Source organism: Protopterus annectens, chromosome 14.part0, assembly GCF_019279795.1.
Source record: "Protopterus annectens isolate FY-2018-M chromosome 14.part0, PAN1.0, whole genome shotgun sequence".
Taxonomy (NCBI): Eukaryota; Metazoa; Chordata; order Ceratodontiformes; family Protopteridae; genus Protopterus; species Protopterus annectens.
The window spans coordinates 563370358-563383784 of NC_056748.1; positions in this window are offsets into that span (position 1 = coordinate 563370358).

A 13427-nucleotide genomic window follows, 5' to 3' on the forward strand; every position below is an offset into this window, starting at 1 on the left:
TAACTATCACGGTGCACCACTCAATGGGCACAAAGCCTAAGGTGAGGCTATGATTGAACATGGTACTTAGGTGGGGTGCCAGTTCATTCTGTAGTTCATGTAGAAGGCAGCCTGGGATGTTGTCAGGACCTATGGATGCTGTGTTCTTGGCTTTGAAGAGTGAAGTTTTTACCTGTGCAGCCATGATTACAGGAACTTTGTATTCTTCCGGTATAAAGATGGGCCCTTTAGGGGGTGAGAGGGGGGTAAAGTTAGCACTGAACCTATCTGCCAGGATGTTGGCAATATCAGTTGGTTCTGTATATTTAGTGTCATTGTGCTGTAACTCAGAGCAGATCTGAGTGCTGCCATTGAGATTTTTAACATAGCTATAGAATGCTTTGTGGTTGTCTTTAGAATCAGTGGCAATTTTGTTTTCATAACTAACTTTGGAGGACTTTTTGAGGGATCTCAGCTTTTTACTGAGGCTGACCAGGGAGTTCCTCCAATCGTGGGATTTTACTCTTTTTTGCAACAGTTTCTTTCTTCTGTTGTAGAGTTTGTTTATGGCAGAAGACCACCAGATTGGCTTCCTTTTTTTGGAAGATAGCATCTTGGCTCTGTTAGGGATAGCATGATCCATGCACTTGTGTAAGTGCTTATAAAGTGCATTTGTGTAGGATTCAGCAGTCGTACCTCTATTGTCCATCTGCATGGGTGTCATGAAGTTTGCCACTTCTGTATTAAGAAGTGTGAAGTTGGCTTTGGAGAAATTTTTTACAGTTGTTTTCCTAATGGGGGGTGGGAGTGGGATGTGGATGTCTAGGGTGATTAGCTTGTGGTCGGATCTGACCAACGAGGAGCTGACCTCTGGTGTGGAACACCGGTCACTCATGTTGGTGATGACCAGGTCTAGGATATTGCTGCCTCTGGTGGGGGTGTGGATAAGTTGATCCAAAGCATTGGAATTGATGATTTCCAGAAAACGTTGAGCAAAAGTGTTGGTACATGAGTAGTTTTCCCAGTTAATGGTAGGGTAGTTGAAATCACCCATTATTAGAGTGTTGGGTTGTACCTTAATATTTTCCAGTGTATCAAGAAAAGAGGAGTGGGAATCCTGGGACATGGTGGGGGGTCTGTAGCAAGCTGCAATCTGGATTGCGGTTTTGCTCAGAGTTAGTTGAACTTGGATAATCTCGGATGCATTATGCTGAGCAACTAGCATGTAGGTGTGGATATCCTTAATGAATATGGACACGCCTCCACCTTTAGTGTTTCAGTCCGGGTTTGGTAGCCGAAAGGTGTGGTATGAATTATAGCCTGGTAATGCAGGGGTGCTCTCTGGAGCTTTGAACCAGGTCTCTGTCACTGCACAGATGTCCATGTTCTCCATTTTAAGGAGTGCCTCGAGTGAGTGCATTTTGAGGTTTAGACTTCTAGCATTGAGTAGCATTACCCTCAGATTTTGCTTGCTTGTACCTGTTACAGTGGTGAATTTGTCATTTGAACCTTGCCTAAAAAAGGCACTATAGGGGTGGCAAGAGCCTTTGCCAGTATCCAAAATCCCAAGGGCGACAGGTGCAGGACATCTCTTGCAAAGCAGAGTGGTCTGTCGATCATGTCATCCCAGGCACACAGATACTGGATTCCCTTAGAATGACACCAGAAGCTTAGCCAATTGTTGAAGTCAATCATTTTGTCCTTGTACTGTGGTGTCATTCTAGGTGATGGCAGGATGCTACTCAGGGCTAGGGTCATACTGGCCTGGGCTACAAGATCAGAGAGCTCCTCCATGTCTCTTTTCATGTAGTCCAGAGAGGTATGTCTCAGGTCATTCACACCAACATGGACAATGACAGAGTCATATTTGTACTTGCTGTGGAATGACCTAAGTGCGTGCGGTATGTGGCAGATCCTGGCACCTGACAGGCAGCTGACAGTAACTTTTTCCTTGTTTAGCCTGGTGAGTGGAACATCAGTGTGCTTGACTATAGAGTCACCTATGACTCGAGTGTTTGGTACGTTATGCCTTATGGGCTGTAGTTGAGTGGCACACTGAGTACGTGGGCTATGTGCCATTTGGGTTGTGTTGGAGGGTGGAGGTTGCTTGCATTTCTGCTTTGAAGGTCTCTGTTGTTTGGGCAGATTAGTACTGAGAGCCTCTGCAAATATAGGTGTGTGTTTTGTGGTTCTGTGTGTGTGTTTTGGTGGTGTAGGTTTTGAGGGACTATGTGATGAGTGTGGTGCGGTGCAAGTGTTTACCTTCTCCTCTTGACTGTCTAGGCCAGTCCTTGGTAAAGAGAGCTTTGCTTCCAGTTTAACAAGTCAAATATCTAACATTAATATCATTAATAATGTGTCTATAATGTCTAGGTACATACTGAGGCAGTCTGTGCATGAAAATGAGCTACCACATCTGCTGCTTAATTACACATAATGGTTACTGACCTAGTGAATTAGACCCACCACATTCTAGTTAGCTGCACCCAGTCAGTTGCTTTCTGCAGCCCCCCCCCCTCTTTCTTGCTTTGAAGTCACCAGTCATTACTGGTACATTACTCCAAAATAGGTATACAGTTGAGTGGTCTGTTTATACTGTGCATACAGTTAGGCAGCATATCGACATAAACATATTAAATCTACACAAAACTATAACTGTCAATGCTGATACCCAGCAATCTACATAATTACTCCTTAAAGACACACATGGTTTATATTTATTAGAATTAGCCTAGGACCTTGACATTGCTACATTTATTCGGTTTCTGAAACAGTTACATTTATGATCTTCTGCTAGCAGGAATTTCATTTTTTTCGTAAATGTTACTGCCTATTAAGGAGTCGTACACTATGTAGAATATTATTCCAGCATACACTGTATATTCAGTTAAACTTAATTTTAATGTAGGTCTGATTTGGATAAGTCCACTACTGTTCCGTACTATGTGTGTTTGGTCTCTGTTAGCTTGTTCTTTAATTAATTAATGCTTTAATTCAGAAACTTGAAATTGAGTGTTTAGAAAGAAGGTTGCCCTTCTAGGACTTTGAGCAATTTTCCTTTCCTTAAAGTGGTGCAGTGGTTTTCTCTTGCATTAGCCAAATATTTAGGCATCTTGTTTCATGTTCTTTGTAATAGGATAGCATTCTGAGATGGCAGTAATGAAATTATAGCTAGTTCTTACTCCATTTCTGAAAGAAGTACATTTATGACAATTGCCTGCCTTGCTTCAGTAATAAACAAGTTAGATCATTTGTATGATATATGTACATTGGTAAGTACCTTGCCTACTTGATTTTCAGTGTTGGGGAGGTTAAAGGAAACACTTTTTTTCTAGAATGATTCCAGTGCATCTCTGAAATGTTGAAGCTGATAGTGGAGTGCTGACAGAGTCTACAAAGAATATATTGCCAGGTACTTTGATCATTTTGGCTAGTGCTTTTGTGGGAAATCCCAATGACATGAATATTTAGAATAAGAGGGCCAAATGCTGACCTGTGAAGGATGTGTACTATGCTTATTCGTGTTGCAAATGAACCATAAGTCCCAGCTACACTAAAGGATCTACTAGCTCATATTGCTTGAAGTATAACGTCACATTGTCAGAGAAGCCAGAGTTAGGTAGCTATGTGCTGTGTGGTCCACTGTCTCAAAGGCTCTCTTGAGGTCAAGAAATTAGTCCCAGTTATCCAGGCCATTGTCTATACATAGTGATTGCATACTACTACTACACATTGAACAAAAGTCATACTGCTAGTCAGAAAGAATGTCATATTTTACAATGTATTCTAAGAGATGCTCATAAATTAATTTCTGTTATTCTCACTAATGGACATAAGCTGATAAATGCCTGTAGTCTGTTGTCATTGAGGGAATGGTAATCTTTGGGAGAGGCAATAGGGGAGTATGTTTGAAACTTTAGGTACATGATTAATGGTAAGTGGTAAGTTTTAGATGTGTGTCAGTGGTTGGCATAGCAGCTGACTACATACTTCTCAACCTCTTGGAATTCTGGACAAAGCCAAAAATAATGGGGGGCAAAGACCCAAAATCAGGGACAAATTTTAAATATTGCTCTTATAAACTTAGAAAGCCTGCTAGTGTAAAAAAGCAGTCTTTGCATTAGTATACATTTTTTGAAGGATATGAAGTCTAAAACTCAAATGATTATCATTATTTACTGACTACTATTTTCAATTATCCCCCCCCCACACCAAAAAAAAAACAAATTTTATGATTTACAGACCAAAACTATGAGTCAAAATTTTGGACATTCTCTGAAGTTCTGGACAGTTGAGAAGTATGCTTGACAACCTAATTTTACAGTTTGAGGAGGTATTATGTGAAAGTCAGGGATACAAGTACGATCAATGTTGTCTAGAAGCTTCTGTACTTCTCTTTTCAGCATGACTTGAAAGTAAAGGGAACTATAATGAAGATAAAATAAATAAACAATAGCAATGGTTGGCTTTCAAGTCATTTCCTGCTTTACCTCATCGTTTACCTGCCTTATTTATTCTATAATCCATAGTATTTTTGTTCCTTGTTTTCTTATCTTCTTAGGGAGTATAATCTGTCTTGGGATGAGGGTGTCAAAATATAAAAGGATGACAGTGCTGTTATCAAGTCATTGCAGCTCTAGCCTGGCATTCTATCTATAGCGACATTCCGTCTATAGTAAGTCATCGCAGTTAAAGATGGAATGTCAATCTATGTGCTGTAATTCCTCCATGAGAGTATCCTCTGTGCTGCTTGTCTGAACATATTTGTATGGCAGCCTGTTATATTTTAGGGACTAGCAGAGAACTATTGGGATGTGGTCATTGAGTGTTTTAGGAAGAATCTGTAGTGACCTTAGCTTATCTAGGATATTTGTGATAGTGATTGGTGTGTGGATTGACTCTAGTTTCTTTAACTACCATTTGTTAGAGATGTCATGACTGAGCCTGGTAAAGTGCTGTTTGTAACCCCCCCCCCAAAGTCAAGGTTAAGTTCAACTGAAAGAATCAATCTGCAATTTGTGTCTAAGGTATCCCAGACTATTTTTAGCATGGCTTGGGGTGAGGTTAATGGGTATGAATATTTGTTTGTGTGTGCCACATGCAATCTGAATAACAAGCTAGTTGGGGTCTTTGCCAGATAAAATATTACTTTTAGCTATCACCCATGGAGTTAACTTGCCATTGCTTTTAATTACGACTGTTACATCACCTTACCTAATCCCCAGCCTATCTGAGAAGACTATGTAGTTACATCCAATAAATGAAGACAGCCATTAGGAATCTTTAAGTAATGTCTCCATAACTGCAGTTGTTCTAGCTTTATGAAAGGTAGTCCATACATCAAAGTTTGCCTAGCACAAAACAATCATTTTTATTTAGAGACTGATTTCCTTACATAATGACAGGAGCTATTAAAAGTTAATTATGAAGCTTGGCAGAAACAGAAGGAACAATAAACAACAAAAGAGAGGAATTATAGTCATCATTTTCACCATGTAAACTTATATGGCATTTCCAGTAACAATGGTTGTTATTACAGGTCTATATCAGAATAATGAAGTGCATACGTGCAACTACATAAAAGTTGGCACATAATACGTGAAACCTGTAAAGAGCGAACAGCCACATAATCAAATTTTTTCCTAGTGAAAAAATTCACATGGCTGTTTGGAAAAAAATAAACATTAAAAACCATTATCAGGTGGGGGGCTTCGCCCCCCCCCCCCACTCCCTAACTAAATATACCAACTCCAACATCGCACTATAGCGAAGGAAAGGGCAAGTCCATGTAGTTGGCCAACTACCTCCTTGCCCTGTGACATATTCATCAAATCGCTTAAATGCGGTTCGATGAATATGTCTCGCTCTTTATGTGATCACTCAAAAGCAGTTTCATGCTTCTAATATAGACCCATTATTACTCTTATGTATTTGTGCCCAAGACCAAATAAAACTCCCAGTGGCTTTACCTAACATTAGATTTATGTATTCTAAGCTGTACTCTTTAAATGATGATTATAATAAGAATATACCTATTTAACCAAGGGACAGAAGAGCACTCAATACTTCTACTGTGCAAAGTGTCCATATGCCCTGCGCTTTGCTCCTTGAATTATCAAGGAACTGCAATACCTAATCAGTACATACAGAAAAATGACCCCCATGATTATTTGTAGTACTCCTTTATTACTCAAAGTTATCTGCAGCATTAAAGGAAAGATGAACTGATGGGCAGCACTATTTTGCCATTGTGTATATAAATCAGATTAACAGATAATACATGCAAAGTAAGACTAAACATAATATTAAAAAAGCAATACTTTTTTCCTGAATAAAATTGTTATATACTTCAAAACAATATCAATGTCTCAGGTTTAGTCATGCCGTACTTGGGAATTCTACCAAATGTAATTGACCACCAAGACAACAGGATACAAGGCAGTCTGACTGAGTCCACAGAAATACAGAAGACACATTTTAATTGGTACCTAGACTCTAAGACTATGAAGATTTAACCCCCACCCCCATGAGAACTGTATGATTGTATCTGCCAAGTGGAGACTGGTATAAAGCATTTAGGAGCTACTTTTGTCCATTATTAGAACAGGGGGCAGTCCCAGGGTAAATTTTCTGGTTGCCATCCACAGATCCAAGTTAAGCTTGAATATGGACAGTAATTAACTTTGTTTTATGTGGATGGGGAGTCTGTTCCTCTGTGAGATGTACCTGCCTATCCAAGCTATTCTGTTGATGTTGTAGAAGAAGTTTAGATCTGTAGATCAAGTATTTCTTATGCCATTTAATTTGCTGATGTGCAGTAAATCCATCAGAATTGGATCAGAGGATGCCTTGTATGGCTGACAACAGTCACCTCTTAGCAGTCTGTAGGATACCAAGTATAATCATGTGGCTTTGAGTTGGTCCATATAGGACATGTTGTTTAATCCTTTCAGTAAGGTATCTCTGTGGGCATTCCAGGTGTTGCATATGTCTAGACAGATACTCACCAAAGGGGCATCATACTCGGTGATTGGCCTAATGAAGGATGAGTAAAAGTGGACAATCCCTTTGTTTATAAGATGTGCAATATAGAAGGATTTTCTTACAACAATGGACACATGTTGGTTAAAAGTTAGGTCACTGTCCGCATAAGTTCCCAAAGCTCAAACAACTGGATCAACTCTCAGGGGTGTATTGTCACTGTGGTAGTTCTCTGGGGTAGATGACTTTCCAAAGGATACAATAATAAATTTTTTGGCATTTAGTTTCAGTCCATGATTTTGACACCAGTTACTTATTTGGGACAAACCTTCCTGCAGGACAGCTAAGTAATTTGGGGATTCAATGTGTGCTCAAAGCTTGTGGTCAAGCTTAGTCAGCCAGAGCCCTTTGGTATTTGCTTTTACTTCAGAAAAGTAGATGCCAAACAGGAGAGGTTCTAGCTCAGAACCATGGGTGACTCCACTGGTGACTGGTCTATTTGAGGAGGTAATTTCCTCTATTGATTTCCTGCATCCCATCTGTGAGCCAGTTGGCAATCTAGTGGGTGACATAGGGGTTTGTTGCCAGCTTATTTAGTTTTTTTATGCCTCAATGGGGATCTGTGTCAAATGTTTTGACCAGTTGAAGGTATGCTGTGTCTACCATTATGCCTTCAACCATTGCTTGGTGACTTTTTCAAAAAAGTCCACCAGGATGAGCAAGCATAACCTACTCTTAATAAATCTAAATTGAGACAGGTCCAGTGTTTGGGATTCCCCATGTCCTGATTGATGAGGTCCATGATAAGCTGGCTAGACTTATTTATGGTTCTGTAGTTGCCTGGGTCTGTATAAGGTCCTCTCTTATGCAGGTAAATGGCTGTAGCTGTTCTCCATTCACTTTGTATAAAACCTATATGGAGGCTGAAAGTGAACAGTGTTGTTAAGGGTGTGACTAAATCATGTTTTGTGCTATTTAAAATGCATCCACAGGGATAATGTCAGGACCCTTTGATGCAACATTTGTAGCTTTTGATAGCACTTTTAGGACTTGGTCTTGTGTGACAGCTGTAGGCTAGCCAATTTCAGGTATATCCTGAGGGACAGATGGAGGAGAGACAGGGTAAGGGTAGAGCTAAATTTATTGGCCACTAGGTTTGCTATATCTTCACCCTTCACTGTAGCTGTTCTTCATTCACTTTGTATAAAACATGTATGGAGGCTGAATCTGAACAGAATGAAACTAGAGTTTACTAGCAACAGTTGACCACTAGGTTTGCTATATCTTCACCCTTAGTGTAGGTAATATTGTTCACAATCAGCTCAGTGCATTGCTGCATTGTGATTTTGAGAACACAAACATAACTAAAAAAACACTGTGTGATTGCCTTTAGCTTGGGTAGTTATTTTAGCCTCAGGCTTGGTTTTGGTTGATTTTGTTAAGCTCCTGAGTTGTTTTATTTTAGTGACAAAAGGGCTAACATTTTGGGAATTACTCTTCTTATCTTACACCCTGGGTAGAAATTATTTTCCTTTTATTGTAAAGCTTGTTGATATTATGGTTCCACCATACAGATTTGTTTTTGAGGTTTGCCCTGTATGTGCTCCTATGGAGTACAGCTGCATCTATGCAGTTGTTTACATGTTAGCACAGTGTGATGTATGTTTCTGCATATTCAGTGGAGTTAACGGGGTTTGGTGGGGATCTGAAGCTTGCTAAAGTATCACTTAAGAGTAGATAGTTTGTCTTAAAGAAATATCTAAAGGCACCTTGGGTGGAAGGGATCTCTGCTTACAGTTTTATTTCAAAGGAGATTGCATTCTGGTCAGACATAACAAGTGATGAAGAGACAAAAAGGATAGTGCAAGATGCTCCCATATGAATAAGGACAATATCCAAGATGTTATTCTCTGTACTGGGTACTTTGGCTAATTGTTCCAGGGCATTTGTATAGACAAAGTCCAGGAATCTCTGTGCTTGTGCACTACTTGAGGTGCAAGATTTCCAGTCTACAGATATATAGCTTAGATCACCTAGGGAAATAGTACTGGGTTTACTACTGAGTGATTCTACTTCCTGTAGATAGGAGTTGTGGCTTTCTCTAACACACTGTGCTATTTCAGTAATAAATGATCATCAGACAACATGAGACAATTTTTACACTGTCTCAAGATACAAAATCAAGCTGGGTAAAGAAGGTGTGGGGAAGTGCTTGTCCATGATACCAACAGGAATGACCCTGGGGCAGGGTAACAATAACAATGTGAAGTTCAGTTTGTTTAGAATAATGTTTGGGTGGACTTGCTTCTGAGTAGTTAAGGTCCAATACAAAACAACCAGTCTGGAAACAACAACTACCACCAGCAAGAACCAATAAACTAACTTACTACTAAAATCAGTCCAAGCAGTGTCAGTACAATTAAGCAATTTTATCAAATGTCTTTTAGCCTGGTGAGTGGTTTAGCAGGGAGTTCCACAGCAAGCTAATACATGGTACAGGACCTTTCTGATGGTTATTTGGACATGAAGAAGCTTTAGTGCATCATGCTGCTTTACCAGCCTTGATGCGAGTCTCTTCCTGTTGAAGACTGAGATACCCCTCCACCTTTTGCTCTTACTTCTCAGTAGGTGGTCTAAATGTGTGGAAGGCAATATAGCCCTGCACAATCAGAGTACTCTTTGCTATTTTAAATCATATCTCAGCTACTACAGAGACATCAATGTCTTCCAGGGTGAGAAGGGCTTGTAAGGAGTGGAGTTTCTTGTTTAGGCTCCTAACATTAATCAATAACACCTTCATATTTTCCTTTGTTTGTTTGTTATGTTGGTAGGTTTTACCAGCTTGGCATTCCTAAAAAGGCACTACAGGGATGGATAAAGAGTAGTTAAAGGGGCTAGACTTTGCAAAATGATACTTCTGTACTTACTGCAAACAGCCAATAAATGGGTAGAGGGAGGCAATTATGATGACAAATTACCAGAAGGGGCAGCCAATAACAGATCCACTAGTTAAGAATGCAACTTCAACAGGGTAATGGGGGAGAAAAAAACAATTACACCACTAGTTGTGAACTGACTGGCCTGTAACTGCCTTATTGCAAAGACTAGCCTGGTATACACTCAGTACATAAGAATGAAACTTGAGTTTACTAGCAACAGTTAGACCACTTAAACAGTAAAGTACAGTGCAACTATGCACTGAGATTACTAATATATGCTTAATCAGATTCAGACTGTTAAAATTAATTTTAAAATAGATCTTGAAATGAAAACACTTGTCTTCCTTTCTTCTGTGTAATGAAACAGTGGCAAAAGACCCTTTTTTAAAACTTTTCAAATGTCCTTGTTCATTAATTACTTCCTTAGGAACAACCTTTTATCCAACTCACAACATGGTTTCCATCCCAAACACAGTACTAATACTGCTGTACTTAGTTTCACTAATACTGTAAGCCTCCTCAAAAATAAAGGTCAGCTAGTCTCCTCTGTCTTCCTCGAGATGTCCAAAGCTTTTTGATATGTTATCACAACAAATTCTTTTAAACAGGCTTGCTGAATATAATCTCAGCCCAACATCCCTTAACTGGTTTCATAGCTTCCTTTCCAACTGGCAGCAGTCTAGCAAATGGAAAAATAAACCCTCCCCCCATCTACCAGTGTCTATCGGAGTACCCCAAGGATCCATACTTGGACACCTACTCTTCATCTTATTTACCAATAACCTCACTCTCTTTACTCACCTTGTCTCCATCATTCAATATGCTGATGACACCTCTCTTATCTGCTCTGCCCCTACACTTCAGGAATTCCAAGATAAAACACAAACATCTCTACAAGACATTGAAAGCTCTCTAACCATCAGCTAATACTTAACCCTAACAAAATTAAGGCCCCAGAACTCGGACCAAAAGACTAAAGGTGGGGGAGTATCCATCTTCATCAAGGATACCCACATCTCCAGGTTAGTGGCACTGCACGAGGCATTGGAGACCCTCCAGATGCAACTAACAGTGGGCAAAACTGCTTTTCAGTTTGTAGCCTGCTACAGATCACCCACCTTGTCTCAGGACCCCCACTCGGCATTCCTGAGAATATGAAAGTCTCACCAAACACCATGATTTTGGGGGATTTCAACTACCCAAACACTGACTGGGAAAACTACTCAAGTCCCAACTCCTTTGCCCATCGGTTCCTGGAGTTTATAAACTCAAACGCTATGGAACAACTGGTCGCCACTCCCACAAGAGGGGACAACATATTGGACCTGGTCATCACCAACATGGAGGCTAAATGTTCCTTACCAGAGGTAAACCCCTCGTTGGTAAGATCACACCATAAACTAATCACAATGGACATCCACATCCTGACCCCACCCCCAGCCATGGAAACCACAGTGAAAAATTTCTCAAAAGCAAACTTCACACTTCTCAAAACAGAGGTGGAAAGTTTCAAAGCCCCCGGGCATATGGAAAATGCTACCCAAACCGCAGAATCCTTTACAAATGCACTCTATGAGCACCTACAGGAATGCATGGATCATGCCATCCCAAGTAAAACCAAGACTCACTCCTCCAAACACAGGAGACCAATCTGAAGGACCCTGGCCATAAATAAGCTATACAACAGAAGGAGGAATCTATTATATGATAGGGCAAAATCCCAAAAAGGGAAGGCATCCCTGATCAGTATTAGCAAGAAACTTCACTCAATCATAAAATCATCAAAGGCTAACTTTGAAAGAAAAATCGCCAAAGACTCTAAAGATAATCACAAGGCATTCTTTAGCTACATCAAGAATCTGGGTGGCAACTCTCAGATCTGCTCTGAGCTGGTGCAAAATGGCACAAAATACACTGAACCCACTGACATTGCCAACATCCTGGCAGACAGGTTCAGTGCAAACTTTACCTCCTTCCCCCCCAAAAAGGCCTGTGTCTATCCCAGAAGAATGCAGTCCCCCAGTCATCACAGACACACAGGTGAAAGCAGCCCTTTCCAAAGTAAAAAACACAGCATCAATGGGACCGGATGGTAACCCGGGCTGCGTCTTACATGAGCTCCAAAAAGAACTAAACCCTCACATAAACTCACTGTTCCAACTCAGCCTTACCACAGGTTATGTACCCAAAGAATGGCGTACAGCAACAGTAATCCCGCTCCACAAAGGTGGTGCCACAATGGATCATGGGAACTATCATCCCATAAGCCTGACTAGCCTGGACTGCAAGGCTATGGAGTGCATCATCATGGATCTCATAAACAAAGACACTGGAACCCTCCAGACATTGGACCCTACCCAATATGGCTTTGTTAAAGGCAGATCTTGCCTCCTAAACCTAGTTGACTTCTTTGAAATAGCTACCAAAGCCATAGATGAGGGAAAGGTAGTCCACACAGCCTACCTGGACCTCGCAAAGGCTTTCGACACAAGACCCCACTCTGGCATCATAAATAAGCTTACCAGTTTAAATATCAACCCATATGTCACAAGATGGGTTTCAAACTGGCTCAGGGATAGAACTTACATGGTCAGAGTTGCGGGTGCCATGTCTGACTCTAAACCAGTTACAAGTGACATCCCACAGGGCTCAGTCCTGGGACCCCTCTTGTTTGGTATATAATTCTCTGAGGTACAGGCAAGAACGGGAGGACTGTAGCTGACCAAGTTTGCAGATGATTGCAAGCTGGGAGCCATTATTGACTCTCCGGCTGACACATGCATCCTCCAGAAGGGTCTTGCAGAGATGGATACCTGGTGTCAAAACCATGGCCTTAAGCTAAATGCCAAAAAGTGCATAGTCATCCCTTTTGGGAAAAACAAAGTGCCCACAAACTACTACATAGGAGGTAATCCACTAAGTACAGAAGAAGTAATTAGGGATATGGGGACCCAAGTAGATAGTAACCTCTTCTTTGACAATCACATTGCCAAAGTGGTTAGAAAAACCTTCTATATAGCTCACCTAATCACAAAATGGTTCACATCTAGATCAAGAGAGGTCATTGTGCCCCTCTACTCATCGCTCATCAGGCCCTTAACTGAGTACAACGCCCCATTTGTGATGTATTTTACCCGACACCTGCAACAGCTGGAGAGACCTCAAAAGTACCTCACCAAGAGGATCGTGGGCCTCAAACAGATGCCCTATGCTACTTGACTAAAGAAACTCCAGCTCTACTCAGTTGCTTACTGCCTACTCAGAGGCGATCTCTGCCTGACATACAAGGCCATGTCTAACCCGGAATTGATGGACATGCTCCACCTCAAAAAAGCCAAATCCATTAGAGCTACACACTCCATGGATTTAAACCTCAGCACAACAATAAATAGGACATGCTGGAGGGACAGATTCATATCCCAGAGGCTTCCCTCGCTCTGGAATAGAATCCCGGTTCATGTTAGGCAGAGCCCCTCGCTGACCCTCTTCAAGAGATATCTTGATGAGTGGATGGGAAATCGTAAATTT